The 25675-nt window shown below is 33.3% G+C and overlaps 1 protein-coding gene across 1 annotated transcript in view; it reads right to left on the bottom strand.

Moving 5' to 3' along the window:
* The window catches only part of LOC128184069 (intermembrane lipid transfer protein VPS13D-like), an 87574-nt gene extending 85916 nt beyond the window's left edge, over nucleotides 1–1658 (bottom strand). Inside the window, exon 1 of the mRNA XM_052853394.1 lies at nucleotides 1532–1658. The gene's annotated coding sequence lies outside the window, so the exon portion shown is untranslated. The remainder of the gene's footprint in view (nucleotides 1–1531) is intronic.
* Between the last annotated feature and the right edge of the window lie 24017 nt (nucleotides 1659–25675).

Genomic DNA, 25675 nt, shown 5'->3' with positions numbered 1-25675 from the left:
AAATCTTGAAATAATTTTTTATTTTAAAATATTTTTCTTGAAGCTCAATCACTAAATTAAATGGAAATACTGATCAGAACAAGTTTGAATGTTTCGAAATTTAATCTTACAATAATAAATAATTATATCTATTAAAACAAACATTGTTTATAACGGTGCTCATGCTCCATGAAAAGACTTAATGTGTTATAGGAAATTGAACGTCACAGATTTTCCAATGCAAACATAAGAGGAAATGTTTACACTGAATGTATATTATAATGTATATAATGTATATATTTTTATGTGTTGATAAAATGATGAAACCATACACTGGTAAGACACTTTTACCACATTATATTCATTTGCCATAAAAATGTTAAAATAGCAATATTTTTCATAATTTTGGGAAGCTAAAGAGAAGCACACTAAAAAGTCAGTATAATCATGATTAATGAACATAATGAACTATATGAAAGATGACATTAGAACAAACTTATCAAATTTATTGTAAACTTTAAAATAAATTGACATACAGTGTATACATTGATTGTTTTTTCCCTAATGAATTTTATGATTCCCCCCTTTTTCCACGAGTCCCTTTTTAATCAAAGTACTGAAGAACTGACGGGAGTTGATTTTGTCGATGTTTATTTATTTTGAAATCAATAATATGTTATTTTGCATTATAAGTACATGTAGTTTCTAATTTGAATTACGCACATTTTTATAATATGAATTTTTGGACTTTTTCAACAAGAATGTTGAGAAACCCCCATATGAGTCATGTTAAACAATATTTAAAGATAAAATTCATTCAATCAAACTATGTATCAGTAATAAAAATATTTCTCCAATATTGTATGGATCCAAGCAATATTGAACTCTAGTCTCGTTCAACCAAATGCTCGGCTGACACCGTAAATCTCCGACAAGGATTTACGGAGACAGCCGAGAACGAGACTATATTGAACTCTGGCGTAGGAATACATACGACTACAAAAAATATTTAAATTGTTCGTACCATTTCAAATCTGACTATTTTCAAGGTATTCATGAATAAGTTTCCTTAAAAAACAATGCTTTAGCATACATTACATCAAATTTATCAATTATTTTCCAGAACTAAGTCTTGTCAGCAGCAGTGATTTGTGCTGAGGTCCAAACACTGTTTCCCTTTCGGTTTGTCTGAGTAACTGCATAGGAGAGTTGATTAAAATCAACTCCCAAAAACTCAGAAAAATCACGAGACCTACCCAGCTGCTACCATAAGAGTCTTGCATTGCACGAGTGCTGAGAATAAGGGACTTACAAAGTGTCTTTCAACAAAACACAATGTAGCAATCACCACAGTGATATCGCTGATATACACCGGCATCTTATCAACTACAGTCTTTGATAATAACTGATAATTATAATAAGGGGATAAACTAGAAATCTACATCTCCGTCTTAGCTTTATCTCAACTTCCGAGAATTTAATAGGTCAAATGCGTCACATTACTGAAATGAAAGTGAAATAAATATGTCACAAACAAGCACTTCACACTTACTTTTAACGATATGCACAGTATCAAGCTTTATTCCAACAGATACTTAAACACAAGCACTGTTGTTGTTTGACCCTTTCTGCCTTTCGTCATTTTCACATTTCGCACAGAATAGAACAACGATCCCGACTCGTAAAGAAATTCGAGCCCGATTCTATTTAGAACCGATTGGGAATAAGTACAGGATTCGAAGTCGGAGGGGCACCAGTTGTACATGTTGTAGGCAGGGGGCCTGAGGCCGCCTTTCGTGAGGCCCCAAAGGGTCCAGTGCAAAGTCCAGGTGGGGATCCTGGATGCAAAGGCAGAGAAAGCTCCTCGATTCTAGAGAATTTGTATCATAATGGTAAAAACGAAGCCGGGTCTCCTGCAAAGTTCAACTTTTTATTTCTACTCGTGATTATATAATATAACGTTACAGAAAAAATAAACTTAAAAAATTTTTCAACAGCTGTTCAAGGTTTGTAGATTTAAGACATGCAGTAAACCCATTAAAAGCTGTAGCCTTGCAAACATATGAGAAACAAAGAATTTTATCTTTGTCTAAGGGATGACCGCATGTAATTTAGTTGTAAATTAAATTATTTTTTAAAAGTTTAATGGGGAGATGTAAGTGAAAATTTAAACCATGAAGTCTGTATTATAACAAATATGGAAAGTGTTAAAAACACTAGCTAACTTATACAATTGCTCAAATATGGCTGATTGGTATCATTTGAACCCATCGGGAGCGTGATTAAATGGGCTTTCTATACGTTACACCACTGAACCCACCGATTTTCTTCAAACTTCACCGTTAAAATCTGTTTAACGAGGCCGGGTTTAATTTGTTCTGCCCTAGATTTGTTAATGAAATTTTTGACTTAAATTTCTACTAAAATAATCATTATTATAAGATGAAAAAAAACCCCAGACATTTACCACATCGTTTGTTTAGAGGGTCATCTCAAAGTTGATTAATTTTTAACATAGGACCCTATGAAATTTTGCTTGAAATGTATCAATTTTGCACATTATGGATTCGTCCATCATTATTGAGACCTGCATGCACAGAAGCATTTAATTTTCTATCTATTTCGATAATTCATTTTTTGAAAATTAAACAATTGGAGCGCGTTTCTATATTCATCAGCAAAAACAACATCGAACTTATATTGGTGATATGAATGTTTATTTCAATGGTACATGAGGTATACAAAAAACAAAAAAATATTTATGTTCAAATGCAAGGTCAAGTTAGGGAGAAAACAGAGTTATTAATAAATAAATCGAACTAATATTTTTCTTAACAAATATCGACATTTTTTTTAATGAATCAATGTCATTAGTAATCATAAGATTCCCAAATTTATAAGTGTTAACATTTGTTGAATATTTTTCTTCAATTTATTGGTTGTGGAATAAAGAAAATGCCTGGCATTCCATAACATAGTGGTATTTCTCGACTAAAGTGTTTTTATTACATATAGTGAACAAATTCTATGACATCTTTCTATGTTATTCCATCTTCCAGTTTCAGTTGGTAATTTATGATTACACAGGTTCAAAATTTTGTAAATATGAATCATTTGGGAGTTTCTTAAGATAAGATTCCTGTCCAAAGCTTTTCTTTAAAATTCTGTAATTCAAACATTTGGGTGAATTGTCTACATTCCTGAACAATATCTTGTAAATATCTGATTGATGAGCGCCTCTTTAATTTATCAATAGATTTTAGCCAATTCATACTAGTAGAAAATTTTTGAATATTCCGGACATAGGAAAGACCACATGAGTTAAGAATATCTCTTAACATATTTCTACCATGGGTGCATAAACGACCCCTCAGAAAAACATTTATAAAAATAGCGATACATTACAATGCGTAAGTTTACAATTATGCGCCACTAGAAGTTAAGCCCAATAATTGATACAAGAGTATTTTTCAAATACAGTGAATTCCTTTTAGTCGAATGTGGACATCCGGAAGTATTCTTTACCTTTTTATTTTGTTGTATAACTAACAAGACATAATTGTTTTGAAATTATTTTATATCATCAGTGATTAACTTTTCAAATATGTAATTGTAAAAGTTCGAATTTGTTTCTCTAAAACAGTAATTTATTTTTGTTACCCTACCATAATTTTTCATTTACTTTCATATCGATGATGTCTGCTATACAGGAAAAAAAATGATTTGAATTTATTTTATTGTATATCTACATAATGGGATTAGGCACAAGTTCCCTACTTTTTATTCCACCAGAAAAAAAGATCATATTTCCCGAGGGAAATATGATTTTTCTGGGGGAATAAATCTTCATATTTCCCTCACCATCATACAATAAAAATGTTTATTGTACCGAACAACAAATGATTAAAAAAATGCGTCGATTTTCAATAATTTTTTGACTTGTCGAAAGCAATAACGTCGAGATTTTTAGGGTTTTTCATAAATTCGAAGTGTAGTAAAATTGATTTTTAATTGTGGCATAAAGAGAATTTAACTGATTAAACATTTTTCATTTCATAATATTTGTCAACATCGTTTAAAACATACATTGAATTTTTCATACCTTTTTCTCAAGAGATTTCCGAAGAGGTGACGTGAGATATTTATTTTGTCGCCCGGTCACGTGACTCTCTAGACCAATCAGACGATGCGTTATATAGAATATTACAATATAATCGCGGTATTTCTGTTTACGTATAGTAGTATTTCTGTTTACGTATAGTAGCACGCGCTGAAATTGACATATTTGACGTCGGAAAATTTTTAAAACTAGTAAACAGAGGCACGCTGAACACCGCTGAGGTAAAAATTAAAGGAAACTCCCAATAGCATTAGTTTGATTCTGGAAATATTTCCGTATTGATAGATTTTTTTTTTTACAAAATGATTTAACTGCCGTGATATAACAATCATAGGACGGGCCACAGGCACTTGTTTCTGAGAAAAAATGTTTACCCTATAGTATAATAATTATTATTATACTATAGGGTAAAATTTTTTTCTCAGAAACAAGTGCCTGTGGGACGGGCTCATAAATTTTAATATGGAACACCATACCTAATTGTAGCATAATGTACAGTGTATGTCAGATGTGGTTTCATTGTTTTAGAATGTCAACAATCTAATTAAAATTATACCCTTCAAACTCCCGTATTTATATGTCGCTTTGGCATATCAAAGACAGGAGCATTATGAATCTAATTCTAATATTAGACTGGAATGTTACATAATACTACATATACAATATGCACACTGTAATTTTACTCCTAAATCTTTATGTCCTTACGAGACCTTCGTAGTTTAAATGTTGACTGAAAATTCAAACATGGCGAATGAAAAAGAAGGAAACCATGCTGAAATTGTAAGATACCAGTGTCATGTCCATGAGAAAGACTTGATGCCATTACTTTGTAGTGACTATGAATGTCCGGTTTGTTTTGATTGCCTGACCACTAACCATGCTGGACACAAAATGGGTAAATTGTCTGAATACATAGACGATAAAATCGATGAGCTAAATGACGTAGTACAGAAAAATGACTCAACGTGTTTTGATGTGAAGAGGATTGAAGAAAATATACAGAAAAGACGACAAGAGGGGAAGAAGCAAGTTGAAGAAATGTTGCAGCGAGTCACAGCCACAGAAGAGGAGATAGTGAAAGAAGTTAAAAATGTCTGCCAGCAGACGATTGATCAAATAACAAATCTAGCAGCGGAAATCGAAAACCCAATGGTGAAAGATGAACAACTTTTGAATAGTTTTATGTCTTGTAATCTGTTTCGAAAAGATAGTGATGAAGATTGTATCAGGTGCTTCTTCTTCTACAATAAATTGAAAATGCTCGGCCAAACATATGGTTCTGATGGCCAAGAAGGTGTGCCCTTTACTTTGGTAACACGTGGTTTGTCGACTGAAAAGATCTATGAACTGGCTAGATCTGATCATAAAGTTACAGACGACCAACTATCATCGGATGAATACTTGGAACAAAGCGACACACCGACAAACCCCCATAAATTAAAAAAATGTGAATATGGCATTGAATGCTATGAATATAAGCAGCCGTTTACAGAGGGAGCAATCGATTGTATCACATTAATTTCAGGTGACAGAAGTATACTTCGTAGCAAAGATGCGTTATATTACCAATCTAGTACTGTCACAGAAAAACTGGTAGACAATGTCGAACATTTTACGTACGTTTCCGAAACGGACGAAATTCTCGTTATACTGAAAGGACAATTAAGTAAAATTTATAGAAGACCACTATCAACAAAAAGTAATGAGCTGTTCTTTTTTATGAACTTCAGTTACCAAGAAGTTCTTTGCATAGGACATAACGCTACGGCTTATATTGTAGTTGTATTAAAGGGATTACAACATTTGAAGAATGCAACTTACATTTGTACTTTAGATGATACCGGCTGTGAAACAAAACCCACTCAAACATTTAATGCTTCAATAGTGAGAAAAGATGGTTTAAAACTTCTTAAATCTTCGTTTTTGATCATGGACAATTGCACCGTTTCTGTGACGAAAGGATTAACATTTGAAAGCCTGTTCACTTACAGGGGGAAAATTGGGAATAACCAGGTATCAACGTTTTCCCCTGCCGATGCATGCACAGATCCAGATGGAAACTACCTGGTAATCGATTCTAATGACAACACAGTCCACCTGCTGGATCAAAATGGAAAATTTTTGCGGATCGTCATGTCCGCTGAAGATGGACTAAGAGGAATAAGGTCCATTGAGTTAGACATGTATGGATGGATTTGGATGGGATGTAACGATGGAGCTATGCATTTTGTGAATTATCAGCATTTCAAAAGGACAACCCGGAAAGAAAGATATCTGCAAAGACAGAAGAAAATTAAAGCAACAGGCATTTCGTAAAGTGAAACAAAACCAGACACGTTTTACTTACAAGAGACAAACACTTCTCAACCAACTCACAGTGACTGATAAACCAACATTTTGATAGTAAAACACGCACTTTATACACTTCAACCAACATGATAATTGCTTATTGAAAATCGGCACATTTATCTAGTGGGCCTCTTATAAGAGTGTTTACTGAAAGATAAATAACGTGTAAACTGGAACATTTATGAACAAGCGTTTTTATCTCATACAGAAAACTGTTTATTAGGGAAATGATTTCAAAACCTTCCCAGAGTTCAACCGGGTTAGTTCAATTATGGCTTAGTAAACCGTGAGGCATTGTATATGAACTTGGTTTATCTGTAAAAGAAGTTGTTTCAAATAAAATCAACAAATGAGTGAGTGTTAAATTACATGTATGTATTTTTTATACAAAATTAATTCTACAGTTACAGCTTACTTTAATGATATTTTTAACTGCATTAATAATATTTTTTCACCATCGGGGTTTCCGCAATACCGGTTGTAACCGGTTGTAGAATAACGTTCTTTCGTCTTCTCTCTTTGCAACCCTTTTGAATTAAAAACAAAATTAATTTTACTTAAAATTCAATCGAAAATGAAATTTAATATAAGTAAAGGAATATTTGCTTTCGATGTCGTTGCATAAATGACTGCGTCAGGTAGGCAGACAAGTTTCAAGTGTCATCACGCACTTTTTGAATTGACCAAACAATGACAGAAGCAACATTTTAAATATTCAAATGTTGTTAAAAAATTTACTGAAGAAATTATATTAAATCATGATTTATATTATTTTTATGTATTTATAATTATAATATTAATAGGATATTTTTAAATGAAAAAAAAATAGCTTAAAAAAATAAAATAAGCAATGAATTATTATTCTTATAGCATTATGAGTGATCAAATACGGTCGGGTGTGATCAAATCTTTATTGGATTTTATCAATTACGACCGTACTGTATCACACTACTCAAAGAATATTTTCTTATTCCTGTTAAAATAATTATTTACAATTTCCAGCGGTTTTTTTCTATGATACGATTTTTTTCATTTTAATTTATTTTTGTTATTTTTTGTGAAACTATATTATAGAATGACAATTTTTAGAAGAATAATTTCAAACTTTGAAGACAGACATGGGGTTTCATTCATCAAATATAGTGAAAATGGCAAGGATTCAAGTTGATTCATTTTCATTTTCATTTATTATTCAATCAGTCTTTTTGTTACAGGAATTTGCCATTTACATCAGTTTTTAGCTTTATTAAAATATAAAAAAGGTTAAAAAATTGCCCATTAATACTATGTATACCCTTTGGGATTAACTATCAGCCCCTTTACTCTCTTCCTATGAAGAGGAGAGGATCGTTCATGTCCTAACGAAACCTTTGTAGTTTAAATGTTGACTGAAAATTCAAACATGGCGAATGAAAAAGAAGGAAACCATGCTGAAATTTTAAGATACCAGTGTCATGTTCATGAGAAAGACTTGATGCCATTACTTTGTAGTGACTATGAATGTCCGGTTTGTTTTGATTGCCTGACCACTAACCATGCTGGACACAAAATGGGTAAATTGTCTGAATACATAGACGATAAAATCGATGAGCTAAATGACGTAGTACAGAAAAATGACTCAACGTGTTTTGATGTGAAGAGGATTAAAGAAAATATACAGAAAAGACGACAAGAGGGAAAGAAGCAAGTTGAAGAAATGGTGCAGCGAGTCACAGCCACAGAAGAGGGGATAGTGAAAGAAGTTAAAAATGTCTTCCAGCAGACGATTGATCAAATAACAGGAATCTAGCAGCGGAAATCGAAAACCCAATGGTGAAAGATGAACAACTTTTGAATAGTTTTATGTCTTGTAACCTGTTTCGAAAAGATAGTGATGAAGATTGTATCAAGTGCTTCTTCTTCTACAATAAATTGAAAATGCTCGGTCAAACGTATGGTTCTGGTGGCCAAGAAGGTGTGCCGTTTACTTTGGTAACACGTGGTTTGTCGACTGAAAAGATTTTTGAACTGGCTAGATCTGACGTTACGGACGACCAACTATCATCAGATGAAAACTTGGAACAAAGCGACACACCGACAAACCCTCATGAATTAAAAACATGTGAAGGTGGTATTGAATGCTATGAATATAAGAAGCCGTTTACAGAGGGAGCAATTGATAGCATTACATTAAATTCAGGTGACAGAAGTATACTTCGTAGCAAAGATGCGTTATATCACCAATCTAGTACTGCCGTAGAAAAATTGCTAGACAATGTGGAGCATTTTACGTACGTTTCCGAAACGGACGAAATTCTCGTTATACTGAAAGGACAAAGTAAAATTTATAGAAGACCCCTCTCACCGAAAAACAATGAGCTGTTCTTTTTTATGAGCTTCAGATTCCAAGAAGTTCTTTGCATAGGACATAACGCTACGGCTTATATTGTAGTTGTATTAAAGGGATTACAACATTTGGGGAATACAACTTACATTTGTACTTTAGATGATACCGGATGTGAAACAAAACCCACTCAAACATTTAATTCTTTAATGATGAGAATTGATCGCTTTAAACTTCTTAAATCTTCGTTTGTGATCATAGACACTTGTACCGTTTCTGTGACGAAAGGATTAACATTTGAAAGCCTGTTCACTTACAGGGGGAAAATTGGGAATAACCTGGTATCAACGTTTTCCCCTGCCGATGCATGCGCAGATCCAGATGGAAACTACCTTGTAATCGATTCTAATGACAACACAGTCCACCTGCTGGATCAAAATGGAAAATTTTTGCGGATCGTCATGTCCGCTGAAGATGGACTAAGAGGAAGAAGGTCTATTGAGTTAGACATGTATGGTTTGATTTGGATGGGATGTAGCAATATATCTATGCATTTTGTGAATTATCAGCATTTCAAAAGGACAACCCGAAAATAAATATATCTGCAAAGACAGAAGAAAATTAAAGCAACAGGCATTTCGAAAACTGAAACAAAACCAGAGACGTTTTGTTTACAAGAGACAAACACTGCTCAACCAACTCACAGTGACGGATAAACCATCAATTTGATAGTAAAACACGCACTTTATACACTTAAACCAACATAATAATTGCTGATTGAAAATCGGCACATTTCTCAAGTTGGCCTCTTATAAGAGTGTTTACTGAAAGATAAATAACATGTAAACTGGAACATATTTATGAACTAGAGACGAGCTCGTTGCAAGCAACGATTAGGTTTTCCGTCGTAGCTGCGTCATACTTGTGACGTGTTACAAACAATTGATAGGTGACCATAGTACAATATTAGATGTGTAAACACTGAGAAACAAAGTATTCCATTTCTGTGACCGCGTAGATTTTACGGTGATAGAGAATTCGTCTGGATCTGCATCGGTCGTATGCAGTACGAACCGGGTGAGGGAATGTTGGCATACAGTGTATAAGGTAAAAGGTTGGGGCGCGCTGTGGGCCGTAAGCTAAAACGAAGGGTAGGTTTGCCGTATTCCCGAAGGGTCAACAGTATACAGTTCCAGAGAAATAAACAGGCAATTGATGCAGGATTGCACATTATTGGACGAGACTCAACGATGGCAACATTATAACAATTTAACAAACAGACATGTTACAAACAAGTCGGATATGGCCAGAAGTGGCCTCCGGACTCAAGACTCTGGGAGAGTCGGACGTGGCCGGGGCTGGCCGCAGTATTCCAGACTGCGCATTGACAATTGTACATAACTATTTACAAATTAAGAAACACGAATTCCTTTTCTGAACCATATGAACTGCAGGGCAGTTACTAGACGGAGACAGTAAACATAACCTTCCTTAAAGTGATGATATGCAATAAAAATAATTAACAATAAGGGGGCCTACTAATGCATTTATTTGTGTTTTCTTCTTTTTAATTACGATTTTATTTGGTTGATGTTACTAGGATGGCAATAAGTTATGGATATACAGGGGAAATGCCACCAGTCTCCTCTCCCGTCTCACCTCATGACCATATATCTAGAGCAAATAAACTTTAAGAGCCTAAATACACTATACATGTAGATCACATACTTCACTGTCATTGAGCATGAATAACGCTGCCCTGTACTACATCTGCTTTAAGAAAAGGAAAAGCTAGGACTTTCAATAACACCAGTCAAAAGTTGTCAGTGTAATGAATACACTCCCCAACTTTCATTGAAAAACTCTACACCTTACATTATCAGTAAAAAGGTTACACCCTTTCCTTGAAGACGTAGGACCATACAATGTATGTATGCATGTCCAAAAATTTCTAATAAAAGAGCAAAAACACAAAAATCTAAACAAAATCAAACTAAGTACTTCACGCAGGTTCAATTATCGTTCTCTGGCAGGAACTAGCCTGTCGGTTCCAGAGTTAAGTCACGGCACCAATGTAATCGTATAGTGGTTTTTATAACGTCACGGCACCAATGTAATCGTATAGTGGTTGTTATAAACGTCACGGCACCAATGTAATCGTATAGTGGTTATAACTTTTATTTATACCAAGAGTTCAATGATATTCTTAAGTCTATAGTCGCTTAAGTTAAGTCAATCTCAAATCCGTCTGTTTTCTAAGTCTAAATCCAAATCTCCATAATAATGTAAAGATTCTAGAAATTTATATCAACGCTCAATCACTCTGTCAGATATATACGTTTACTTCAAAATAACAAGTACCTTTATTCCAATTTCAATGTAAACATGTAAACGAAAACAAGTGTTATGGATCCATATATTTATTAATGAGCAAATGTTATATACACAAATATACAGTTATACAAACTTCCCGTTATCACCATCCTTACCAAGTTACAACGTAAATGTAAGCCTGCCTTAAAGTTAATTGAAAGTCCAAGTAACCCAAGCCTAATGCCAACCCACTTAGCACGGACTAAACGCCTAGCATGCTACACAATGGAAATTTACGGGACAATAAACAAAACACTTAGCGAGGCAATGAACGAGACGAGAAACGGAGACTGAGGCCCACCCATCTACCCGGGGAAGTGAGTTGACTCGAACCTTAGAGAAGATTCCACGTCAACTGCCAGACGAAGGCAAATCCTGACTTTATATACACCGCGCTCTGGGGGGGGGGGGGGGTGTTTCTCTTAACCAATTAGAACGACTATATGTATTTATAACTCAAACCGGCTTTTCCCCACATCATTATGAATAACACCTGTGTCAGACACTTTCCGAATGATACTTAAACGAACACAACCAATCATATTTATAGTTACGTTTTTCTTAAGCTGTGAACGAACATGTTCTTGACATGTGACCATGCTAAATATAATCCTATCACAAGTGACAGGTTCGCAGATATAAAATAATTAAATAAACTCAATGAGTCTTTGATGTCCAAGAAATGAAAATCTGATAATTGCACAATGTTGTTTTAAGAGATAAACAGTCTTTGAGACATGACACTCTGTCTCTTTGAAATAACATATAAAGTCTGAAAAGTGTCATTTACTAAATAAAAAGGTAACTATGTAAGAAATAAACTGTGAGAAAAAATTACGAAACAGATGTTGAATTTTACAAGTGAAGTAAAAAAAAAATTATAATTGAACAGTGCATTTTGCACGATGATAGTACATGTTTATAAGCAAATACAGATCTTAACACGTTGTCTCTAGTTTGATTCGCCGCATTTTATTCACAGAGTGGGACTGTGGTTATGCCCGGTACGAAGGTAAAAAGACCATTGGCAAACGTTTTACACGCATTTTTATCGAATTCAAGCGCCAATGAATCTCTTAGTATATATGCGGAGATCCTGGAAATTTTACAAGGGGTTTTGAAGAATAATTTTGTATTTCGAGGAGGGGGAACATGTGCGGATCAGAAAATTTTTCCGGGGTGGGGGTTGGAAAAAAGTCAGACGGTTATTTGTGTTTGCCAAGGGATGTCCGAGGCATATTTGGTAAGTTTATAATGTACACGTAATTGAAAGAAATTTCGCTGAGGGGGTGGGGGGGTGGGGGTGGGGTCTGGAACCCTTCCCCTTCTAGACCCGCGCACGGAGAAGACCGATGTCGGTAATTTTACTGTAATTTTAACCATTTTTATTTAATTATTCATGTTCATAATTATCAGAAAACCAATATTACCTTTCAAAGCAGTTAAAACTTAAGATACCAACCATTTAGTCTCGGTGAGTATTGCGTCCGCGTACGAAAATAATGGCAATTTTCAAGACATTCGGATGGACGATCTGTGTCCTAGGTCGTCCATCCGATTCTTTTTCTGACTAAAAGCTACAGACCTGCAGTTAGAGATTGTCAAACTCTTATTGATGATGTCAATTTGTTTGTCTCAAAGAATCATTTTTTAAATCAATAAAGTTTTACCTTAAAAAAAAGAAAGAAATCGGGCACAATTTTCAATGTTAGCATTTTACAATTTTATGGTCTAATAAAATTTCAAGAAACAACTCATCATTGCTTTATCCGAAATATTGCATGAAAAAATTTTACATCGCATCTTTTAAATTACAAACAGGCATAAAGAGAGACTGAGAACCAATTTCTTCTCTTTTTTTTTACATCAAAAGAAATTCAAAAATAAATCAAATATATTTTTTCTTTGTATGCGTTAATGAAAATGTAGATCAGCAAGGGGTTCTTTTTCGTGCAAGCACCTACTTAACAGATTGTTACACGGGTCTACAACGATGACAACTATCGAAAAGGCAATATTGTGGGTGAAGGATGAATGTGTAGTTTGTTTTTAAGTTTATTTTTGATACATGTAATTATATTTATCTGGATCAGTTATGTTTGTTAGTTTGTTTTGTTTATTAAAGAGGGGAATAAAGAAATGAGTAATTTCCAAGCACGTAACATCGTTACAAGAAAAAAAAATTTGAATTTTTTCCAAAATTTTCAAAATTTCACTCATAATTTCATGATTTTCATACCATTTTTTACATGCTTCCAAAATGGGGGGGGGGGGGCAACTCCATGATAATTCAATTTTTTTAATGTAAATTTTATAGAAATAGTTGCTTCGAGAAAAAATGGGGAGAGGACATCTTTATGTCATATAACATGTGAAACTGATTTCATTATACCCACAAGCTTGAAATATTGAAATAATTTTAATGAAAACAATGTAAATAGACGTCATAAATCCCATATCAAATGACATATTACCACTTGATTCTGCGCGTCTTTTTAATGAATTTATAAACAGCAGCAAATTCTAAAATGTATTTTTAAAGGTTATGTTAGCTGCAAGTCTGTAGACCTTGTATGAAAAATTACGGATGGTAGTCAATTTTTCCGGGATACAGACTGAGCGGTACATATAAGCAGCTAAGGTAACTAAGAATGATTCCAATAAAATACTTTGTTGAGTAATGCAAGCTTTTCAGAAAGCAATACTTATATTTGTTTAAAATATTACACACAAATACTTCGTCTTACATTCGCTATTTGTAGCACAAGCAGAACCAGTATCAGTCTGACCGGCCTTACCATATACATTGTTGGAATTTTATTGTCCTAGCATTGCATTGCTCTGCATGTACACAATTTCTTTTAAAAATTAAACACTTAAAGTGTTCATCTATATGGCTACACAAAACGTACACACATGATTCAAAATAACCCAGACGGAAAACGGTAAAGAATTCAGTCATTGAGTCTACATTTTATAGAACTTGTAAAAAAACACATTGCGGGTCTGAATGTTTGTTGATATGTCAATCTATCAATATACAGTTTGTTAATTATTTTCGATTGCTAAGGCTACAGCGTATTTGATGAACATTGAACGTTAACATTTTTTCCATGCCACTTTTTTCCATGAAAGATAGCGAATACAAGTATAAAGCATTTATAAATTTATTTAATTACCTCTTTAGAATTGTGTATGGAATAAATAAATTATAAGTTAGTGCTGAAGGTTGTTTGGTATTTTCGTTTGTAGATGTTTTGCAAGTAAAAAACCTGAAACGCGGGCAAGTCATAATTAATATCCCTAATAACCGTAACTTAAAACTAGCGGCTTTGGATTCAAATATTATCGTATACGAATATTAAGTTCACTATTTAAAATCATCTCCACGATGATAATTATATTATATCCATCAGTTTTTTTTTTTTGCTTTAAAAGAATTGTTCTATCGGGAGCAATCCCGCGTTCGTTTAAATTGCCAGCGTACATTTGTCATGTTAGTAATACACATTGTGCTTTATATGACGGCCGTGTATACGTATTGTAGAAAAGTTGAGTTTAATTACCATGCATTGGAACCATTTTATTAACACATCTCCCAGTACTGAAACAATTCAAAATGCCTCTGTTACAGTAACAGAGTGGGGCATTAATCGTGTACGTCCAGCTCTACAAGCACATGCACTGTCGTCTAGGCGACGGCCTGAATACAGCTAGTGACTCTCCTATCGATCGGTTACCTGAGTCTCGTAATGCATCTAAATATAGACAGGGGCACAGTTATGAAACAAACAACAAAAATAAGGTCAAAGAGGTTTATCTATATGAAATGAAAATGTACATATGTATAAAAACATTTGGGAATTTTATGTGGAATTATTTTTGCGCGCTACATGTATCAGTTAGTGCATTACAAGAAGCCCTTTCATAACCTCATAAACGTGCGCACCCCCACAAAAAATGGACCGAACTGACAACAATTGTTTTTGCAAATACTGACTATAAATTACAAAAACATTAAATTGAATACTATAGAAGGATTCAAAATTAATTTTTTTACAACTTTGCATCAATAATGCATTAGAAATGTTTATTCCTTTTTAAGTTATTGACAAGACACTTTGGACGCCTCTAACTCCCTAATTATAAGGGCCAGCCCCTTTTTCGGTATACCGAATGAAAGGTCTAGGTAAGACCAAGAACTTTTAAAATACATGTTATAACAAATTGTTATCAGGTAGAAAACTAACACGGAAAATACGCGAATTTTTTAAATTTTTTTCTTACCTTTGTTTCAACATATATACCTCCCCTTTTTTTGCATTTAAATAATAAATAAAATATATCTCGCACAAATTCAATGTATTAGCTTCCACACCAGCCCATCTTTGAGACTCTGCCAGTCATCGTTAAAGCTAAACCCCCTGGACAAAAGAAGTCGTTACATTTTTCTTAAAGGGAAATAACTCAAAACCGGATAGGGATTTTCCTCAACTAAAACATGCAACAACAACATCACGCGGCATGTTATCAGTCCTGAAAATTTCAAAACAATCAGTGAACAAACGAGCGAGATATTAAGGATCAAAGTTGGCGTCTAGAAGAAAAACAAAAAAATAAGAAATTTGAAAATTTTTCAGAATAATAGTAAGGTTTTCCGCTGAGAGCGGAAAACCTTAATAAGCGTTTTTATCTCATACAGAACACAGGTGTCGGAAGAAAATTGAAAGTGGGGGGGGGGGGGGGCTAGACTGATTCTCAGAAATATTAAGAGAAAAAAACCTAATTTCCACCCAAATGCATCAATGACTGCGTCAGGTGAGCAGTCAAGTTTCAATTATCATCAAGCACTTTTTGACAACGACAAAAACAACATTTTTTAATATTTAAATGTTGTTAAAACTTTTACTGAAGAAATTATATTAAATCATGCTGTGTATTATTTTTATATGTTTCGAATAATATTACGATATTTTTAAAATTTGGAAAAAAAAGCTGAAAAGCAATAAATAATAATGATGCCATTTTTTCAATACACTGTTATACTGAGTATATGGTACTTTTCCCTGTGTTGGGTCAATATATGAAACCATTTGGTCACTGTTAAATCCAAATGATGGTTTCGTATATCAGCTGGTTGGTTTGCTACATGTATATACATGTACAACATGTTAATTTGTCAGCTTTGCCTATCATTACGTATATATTTGCGGTAGACTGAACAGCAAAAGTTACTGTAACATCCGTTAGTTTAATTTCAACATTTAGCTACTTATTACAGTTATCTACAATCAATTGAGAGCTTTGATTTGTTTATGTTTGTATGTGTTTTGTATCACAACTCGTATGTAGGTACATAAAGCTTATAATCTATGGGGCACGAGTCAGCCACAAAATATATAATTTACAATCGGTTTACAATCAGTCTTCAATGGAATATTCTAATGCACTTATAATTTCACTCTTTTATAATTAGATTGACGTAGATGTGATTGTTTTGAAATCATATCATTATGTTTTATCTTTCTAAGTTGATTTTGTTTAGCTTTAGCACGCAAATAAATACATGTAAATTAAAAATACTCAAGTCCTTTTGTTGATATTGGTCTGATAAAAATTGTTAACCTTAGCGAGCAAAAAACTAGTTTCAGATACATGCGCAAAACGTTCACTACTAAGGCATTTGTCTCAAATTTGTTAAAATGCAGATCCTAATTGGATACAACTTGAAAGTATCACAAGACTATAAATAGACTTATTTTGGCATAAATAGGGTTTACTGTCTTTTTTACAAATACACAAATTTTTTGTTTGTTTGTCGTTTCGGCTAGTACATTTTCGTCAAAAGATGAATATACACTAGCCACGACGATCCAGTCAACTCAACAATTTTAAAAGCCGACAGATCACGTGTTTGCATTAAGTAAATGGCACAAAATCTTTATACTTATTTTATTAGTATTAAAGCATACGTTTAATGAATATATTTGTAGAAGAAGTTGTAGAAAAAAGAGGACGAGATCGTGAAAGACGCAAAAAAAAAAATGCCAGTAGACGACTATCAGCGGAAACAGTTTAAATACTTATATGACTTGAAAGTTAATCCGAAAGAGATGAGGATTGTGTGGTCATCTTTCATTCTTATTTTTCTCTCTGGATTAAATTCTTTAATAAAAACACACGGATACACGCAGTGTTTTTTCTGAACTTAACTGAGACATTTAGTTAATCGAATCTATCGTAAGATGATTATACAGCTCTGCTTTCAATGACCACCGGCGTCACAGATAATTAATTGGATCATATTAAACGTTTTGGTTTCCAGTATTTAATCTTTAAATCTATGGAAAAAAATAACATCTTTCTTTCAAGATTTTGTTTTGAATCTCAATCTACGGATACGATCATCTTTCAGTTGAATTTAATATAAACATTGTTACCAATACCCTTATTAATGTATTTTCTCAAAATCCTCTGTTCTTCTTAGTTTAATAGGAGATAAAGCTGGAAAATATTTTACCACACTTTTGGTACAGTTCTACAGATTCGAATTTGGTATGACATGAACGAAATGAATGCGAAAAGATTATCCTTCAACAAAAATAGTCTTAAGTCGAAAACCTAACAACATATGGGCCAAGTAAGTGACATGTTTCAGGATTACAAGGACATGTACCTTAAAAATCTAGATGAAATTCATACCCCACAAGGGCTATTTGAAGCAGCAAGGGCGTTCCTTTTTTTCTATTTTTTAACAGCTATGAATTATAAATAGGATTGACTGCTTTATAGAAATATCGTCTAATGTTCACACAGAGTGTCGTTTGCACTTATGTGATTGTGTGTCTGATTTTCCTTTTATCAAACCATAAAAACTAATTTCTCCCGAAAGTAGATTGCCAATTTTCTTTTAATTGTAAGGGATGTCAGCTGAAATTAACGCATTAAAATAACAATGTTAGACAGGCCAACAATGTAATTTCGATTTTACAATGTTCTGAAAAGAAATAAATGTAATACATTCTAATTAGATTTAGATACAGAGAATTTTTTGTCCCATCTGTGCAAGGATTATTGTTCTAATTATGTGTTATGTATTTAAAAATGAACTTCATTAGAATATATAAGACCGAAAAAAAGAGCCAAACGAAAATGAAAAGTTTTTGCTATTGAAAACATGTATATAAAGAAATACATTTGCGAATATAAATTATTGTAGAATAACTTCTGCGGCATTCCTTTGACCTTGTCAATAACTGGAATAAAAAATGAGAATGACCAGAATCAAAAACACCTTGCTGGTCAAAAAATGCAAGATATACCGATATACGTCTTTAATTATATCTATACGGTAGGCTATAATGATTCTAAACTTTATGTCCTTAGTAGACTCTCGTAGTTAAAATAATAATTTTATATCGACCAGCTTTGTTAAAGTGAAAATCTAAACATGGCAAGTGAAATAGAAGTAGACCGCGATGAAATTATACGATACCAGTGTCATGTTCATGAAAAAGACTTGATGCCATTACTTTGTAGTGACTGTAAATGTCCGGTTTGTTTCGATTGCCTGACCACTAGCCATGTTGGACATGCAATGGGTAAACTGTCTGAATACATAGACGATAAAATCGAGCAACTGAATGGCGTAGTACAAAAAAATGACTCCGCGTGTTTTGATTTAAAGAAAATTGTAGAAAATCTACAGAAAAGAAGACAAGAGGTGAAGAAGCAAGTTGAAGAAATGGTGCAGCGAGTCACAGCCACAGAAGAGGAGATAGTGAAAGAAGTTAAAAATGTCTGCCAGCAGACGATTGTTCAAATAACAAACCTAGCAACGGAAATCGAAAACCCAATGGTGAGAGATGAACACATTTTAGATAGTTGTATGTCTTCTAACCTATTTCGAAAAGATAATGATAAGGATTGTATAAAGTGCTTCTATTTCTATAATAAATGGAAAATGCTTGGCCAAAAGTATAGTTCTGGAGATCAAGAGGGTGTGCCGTTTACTTTAGTGATACATGATTTTTTGACTGATAATATTTTTGAACTTGTCGGTTCCATAATGACTGATGAACAATCGTTATCTGATGAAAACTTGGAACAAAAATCTGAGAAATGCGACACACCAACAAACCCTCACGAAACAAACAACATTGGTAAAGATGACACTAAACCCATTCAGTACAAGACAAAGTTTACAGATGGGTCACTTGATTGCATAATATCGGTTTCTGGTGATAGAAGTATACTTCGTAGCAAAGATGTGATTTTTCACCAGTCGGATACAGATGTAGATAAGTTGGTTGATAACATTGAACATTTTACGTATGTATCTGAAACGGATGATATTCTTGTTATGCTGAAAGGTCAGTTTAAGATTTATAGGAAACCAATCTCAACGAAAGGAGGACTCCATTTTTAATGAGCTTCAGCTGTGATTCAGATGTTTGTATGGGCGATGATGCTACAGCATATCTTGTGGTTATTTTAAAACATTGTTATGATAATAGTTACCACAGATACACTATTCGTTCAAAAAATGACACCGGCTGTTATACAAAAACCAGCTCAAACAACCAACTCCTCTTATGTTAGGAAAGGTCGAATAAAAATACACAAATCCTCATTTGTGATAATGGATACTCACAAAGTTCACGTGACAAAAGGATTTATTCTTACACTGGGAGTATTGGAAATCAACCGGTGTCAACATTTTCCCCTGCCGATGTATGCACAGATCCAGATAGTAACTTCCTTGTAATAGATTCTAACGACGTCACGGTGGACCTACTGGATAAAAAGGAAACATTTTTACGGATCATCATGTCCACCGAAGATGGACTAAGTGGCATTAAATGGGTGGTTACGGATAGGGTGTAAGGATGACATGGTACATTTTGTGAATTACCAATATTTCAGAAGTACAACCTGAAAAGAACGATGTTTACAGAGACAAAAGACACAGGAAACGACAGACAGTTTGGAAACTGAAGAGAAACCGGACATGTTAAAAATATTAGAGTCAAACACTGCTTAGACAACTAATAAACCAACAGTTTGTTATTAAATCCCGCACTTTTTACACTTTAAGGTATCCCATGTTGTTGTATCAAGATTTTCTTGCGAAGTATATCATTGAAATCTGTAGACAAAACAAACTTAAAAAATACAAAGATAATGGGGGATCAGTATCCATCCCTCTGAGTTATGGCCCCTTTAATTTGACCTTTTTGCACCTAAAATGCAATTTCATCCTGATTAGGGTTTGTTGTCAGTATTTTTGATTAAGCAAACTTATTTCTTCAAATATTGTTTTTAATTATGCCCAATGGTCACACTGAATAGAGGGATTACGAGAAAAATGTGTACAAAGCTGCATAAATTTTTGTGTGACCTTTTTGCACTTAAAATAGACAATTTCTATAATAGTTACAATTCGATTTGAAATGAAAACTTCTTGAATATCAAGAATTTTATAAGATTAATCAAGTTTGCCTAAATATGTATTCAGTATCATTTTGACGTAATATAACATGGGGGTCAGTGATGTCAAATTTTAGATATAGGGCTTCAAAGGTAAAATTCTCGCAAAATTTGGCTTAAAAAAATTCAGACATGTTCTATATATATGCATGATTTTATGCTAAACGGCTATCACATTCTCAAGATTTGATTTTGTACATGTCACACAGAACCTATAAAATATGTTATAAACCTATCAAATGTTAAAAATGTGAATAACGAATAAAGTATAATAAAAAGAAAAGTATATTGAAAATTCATAAAATTGCTTGTTTCTGTCATTTTCGTCTAAAAAACCTTCCGCAAGAAAAAATAGTTCCCCAAAAAACTTGTTTGTTTCTTGAATTCAAATGGATTTTCTTTATGAATGTTGTGTAATTATGAAATAATAATCTATCTGTGATGATTAAATAAATAAAATCATAGTCATTTTATATATAATGATCATCTGCGCAATGAAATCAAAACATGAGTAGTGAGATACCTTAACCGACTTTATAATTGCTTTTCAAAAATGAGCTCATGCATTCATTGGTCGTCTGGAAAAAAGTGTTTATTTTAAGATAAATATCGTATGAACTGAAATATTTTAAAAATAGAAATCGTATTGATATTCACACGCCAAATAATATTTATCAAGGGAATGAAGTAAAAAAACTTCCCCAATTTTTACAAATAAAAGCTTTTTTAGGGCGGTCTAGGCTTACTAAATAACCACGATACACTAACTGTAAGCTGTGATAACACAATTTATATATGTAAGAATTGAAAAGCTATTAAATTAAACATTCAGATCTAGGGATAGATCTACAAATTTAGTTTTTTTCGTGTATGCACTTTGCACTGACTTATCAGTTTAAATTTTTTCTTCTTCAGAAAATCTTCACAGAATACAATTTGATATTTGCAGAATAAACAAACCTTTGAGATATTTCTCTTTCAAAGTAGGCTGCTTAAAAGATATGCAGCTAGAATGATTGAGTATACAAATTTTTATTGTTTGAATAAGTTTTAAACGCCACAGCTGACGTAATGTGTATGAATGAAGTTTATGCGTAAATCAATTTATTTTGAGAGTTGATTGAAATACTGAATCAATAAGTGAACATATATTTTTGCTTGAAAAGTAATTCTACCGTTACAGCTTACTTTGATAATCATATTGTTTTACACTGTACTATCCGATATGCATAAAAGGTCATCGGCAGACTGTACAGCAATACCTTTTAAATCGGTTGCATGAAAAACTGTAATCAAGTTTCTTAAAAGAATATTGTAAATGCAGGTTATGAAGTATTTAGCTAATGTCGTCTGCATGTCAATGACTGTTTTTATAAGGCTACATTCAATATATATTTAAATGTTATAGTTAGATCGTTTGAAGAAATTATAAATGAAGTTTATATCACAATATGTATTATAAAAATTAATATATATTCTGCGAAAATGTTTTAATAAGTTCTTTTAAAATAACCTTTATTTAGACTTGAACGCTTATAATATATAAAAGATGTCAACGCATAACTGATTTATAAGATTATTTTCAAGACTGTCAAAATGAGCAAGGCAAAGAAATACATTGGAACTTCAGATATCCGGATGCTTCAGTTTCAGAACGAACGATTTTATTTAGAAACATATTTTTATACATTATTTTGTCTTATTTATCCGGAATTCCGCGTCCCGGTTCAGGACAGTTTTTACAACAAAACACTGTTTAACTTTAATCTTTGCTTTATTTAACCGGACGCTAATATTTGATGATACCCCGCTGAGAACAATAGAAAGATAAAAGTAACGTCTAGGTATCACACTTTTTTTGGGAGGGGGGGGGGGGTACTAGACCCTCATGAGTAGCTTGTATAAACACCCTAACTTCCTAACATTTTTAAATTATCGACAGTGCTGGCCAGACAGGATTTGTTATGCCTCATTGCACGTGGCATGGTATCTTAACCTGTGTACCTGTCAAGAGCCATCGCTTTTTTGCTTTTTGCATTCTTTTGTAAAGAATTTTGTCCTAGTATAAATCAATGTTAATAATGGAATAACCCGACACACCTTTCCAGTGGACTCTCCCATGTGTATATAAGTGAGAGAAGCCGAGAGTCGGTGTCATTCCTGTTTGAGCAGTGGAAGGAGAAGGTAACAGAAACACTTTATTAAACTTCTGGACCCACATAATTATATCAGTGGCCCGAATAGAGCCGAAGCTGTTCTATTGTGTGGTATTGTATATAAGGGGTGTTTGTAAAACACATTACTGACAGTTTGTCAGGGAAGATAGCAAGTGCCAGGGTTAGGGGCCCGAATAGAGCCGACCTGTCCTTGGAACTTGTCTATCTATAATATTAGCAGAAGTTAGGTTTTCCTCCTTCATTGCCAATCATTTGTTATTCTTGATTCACTCTTGATTTACCCAAAGTAGGGACATTTGATATTAAATATAAATCTAATTAGTGATTGAGAAAAATTGTATGCCTTTTAATTTTGCATTGACAAGCAAAGAAGCGACTGGACTCATTTACACATTACACTTTTATTTTAAAGAACGAGTTAGCTTGCAAATAAAAAAAACTAGGAAGTTTTACATAACATTGTGGTTCAAAAGTTATTCTAAATTAATTGTCTCGTGATTGCCTTGTCCGATTAAGTCAAACCCAGAAGTAAAGGACAAAAAGCAAGTCAACGTATAGGAACTGCACTGATGGATGTTGCAATTTTCCAGCCAATAAATGTTAATTTTATCAACGAAACAGACTTTTTCAAAATAATAAAATAACTATAAAAAAAAATATTGATCAATTATTGTGGAAATTGTCCTACCAAGAAAGCATAATGTAAAGAGCACATATCACACTTACACACCATGAATTTAGATTCGGTTATTATTAAAGTCAAATTTTACGCAATTTTTTCAAGCCAGGATAATACAAACATCAACAGAATATGCACAAAAAATAAGAAATAAATGCATAAAATCCAAAGACCACGAATGAAATACTACACACCGGCTATGAGGTTCTTAAAATCAGTTTTGCTACATTATATAACATGCATACTTACTTGTATGGGTGCAAAACACAGTGTTGTATGTAACGTTATTAGGACGTTTGTATGTGAGGGACAAGCAAAACTGATCCCTATAGAAATAAATTGTTAAATCATGTTACATATATATATCTACATATCAATAGGAAGATAAAATTGTGAATATTGTGATTATTTGAGAATTATGCACATGTAATTTAATGCTAGAATTTCTTTGGCACCCAAAACATGAGGGAATAAACAAAAGGATGCCTCTAAATGCAAAACACTCATGCATTTTAGGCTCCCCCGAACATCAAGATGCTAATAAGTTAGCCATTTTAATTTATGTGCATTTTCAAGAGCAAGTCTTAAGGCGTCGTTTTATAGTATTTTTGGGGTACATTCACCAGTTTGTTAAAGAGCTATTCCGTATAACGGATATTTTTTGCGGCTTGAAATTTTTGCGGTTTAACCCCTAAAAAGTATCAAATTATATTCTGCGTTTTCAATTTCTGCGGTTACATTAGACCGCAAAAAAAAAAAAATACATATGTTTACCGGATTTGCCTTAGGGAACGTAAACTAGAGAACCAATCGAGAACTAGTTCCCGATTATGGCTCGGTCCCTGGGCGAATAGGTCGAATATGAACCACGTTTTTTTTCTTGAATTTGGTGTTGTAGATTTATCCACAACTTCAGACAGCTTTGTGTTGCACTCTTGGATCGATCTAGGGGATAAACTTGCCGATAACTGTCCGTTAGGATTTGGAAGAATTCTTCCGCGCTTTACATATCTTAAAATCGACATTCTTACCGTGTTCACAGTGAATGAGAACTAACTCTCAAATGTTTTCCAAGTCTACTAAATACTGCTTGTGAACTTTTCTCAGATCATTTTTATTTCATACTCGACTAAACACACAGTCCTTATATCTGTTCAGCTATAATTGATATCGCACAGGTAACATGAGATAATTAGGTGTGAAATACGACGCAGAGCCCTCTAATAACGGACTGATCACGTTTGAAAATTATAGCTTGTATTTTAGTGTCAAAGTTAGTGATTTTTTAAAAAGAATGTTTTGCGATTTGAAGTTTTGCGGATTTTTCTTATCCGCAAAATACCGCAGAAAATAAACAACCGCAGAAAATACCCGTTATACGGTATTACCCGCTAATAAATTCATGAAATTCTGCACGCGTAAAATCCGGATGCTTTTGGAACTACCTCCATTTATTTTAAAGTCTCACAAAATTATTTTTTACATTTTTTCTACATACTTTTTTCATGTATTCGAAAAAAACCCTCTATATTATGCAATTGAGAATTTGAAAAATTAGCTATCATATATAACGCATCAAAATAACAGGAAAATCCCTACCCATCATGCTTTATCCAAGAGAAAAAACCCTGGATTTTATATGAAACTGTTTAGCTACCCATATAGGGAAATATGGTTTGCTTTTGATTTGCTTTGGGCGAATTTATTGATTAAAAACTAGTTTAGGTTTTCATTTATTTGCAAAACTGGTTTTGAACTAGTTTTAAACTAAAACTAGTTTTTGTATTCATTGGCTTTAAACTGAAACAAGTTTCCAGGAAACCTAAAACCACCTTCGAGTGCGGTTTCGGGGGTTTTAAATCCTTTTAAGATGGCGGAGAGGTGTTCGAAAGAGAGTTAATGATACTCAAGTGTGGCACATGTGTCAAAGAATGAACTCAGCGAAGCATATGGGTATCGTTCTAACGTTAAACATATGTGTCTCAAAGGATCTATGATAGTTCATATAGTATTGACCAAAATAATAATGTGGAAGAGAGCGATTCCATTAATACAAACACTGAGAATTAACCTTTGCAATTTACAACAGTCAAAGGAAAAACTTTCAAAGTTGTTGATGAAAAAAAATCATTTAAAGATCTCATTACATTTTTTTAGTACAAATTGTAATGCATGCAAAAAGTTCG

Source organism: Crassostrea angulata, chromosome 5, assembly GCF_025612915.1.
Source record: "Crassostrea angulata isolate pt1a10 chromosome 5, ASM2561291v2, whole genome shotgun sequence".
In the NCBI taxonomy this organism is placed as follows: Eukaryota; Metazoa; Mollusca; class Bivalvia; order Ostreida; family Ostreidae; genus Magallana; species Magallana angulata.
Note: the sequence above shows the minus strand (reverse complement) of the source record. Positions and strands in the feature narration are given on the sequence as shown.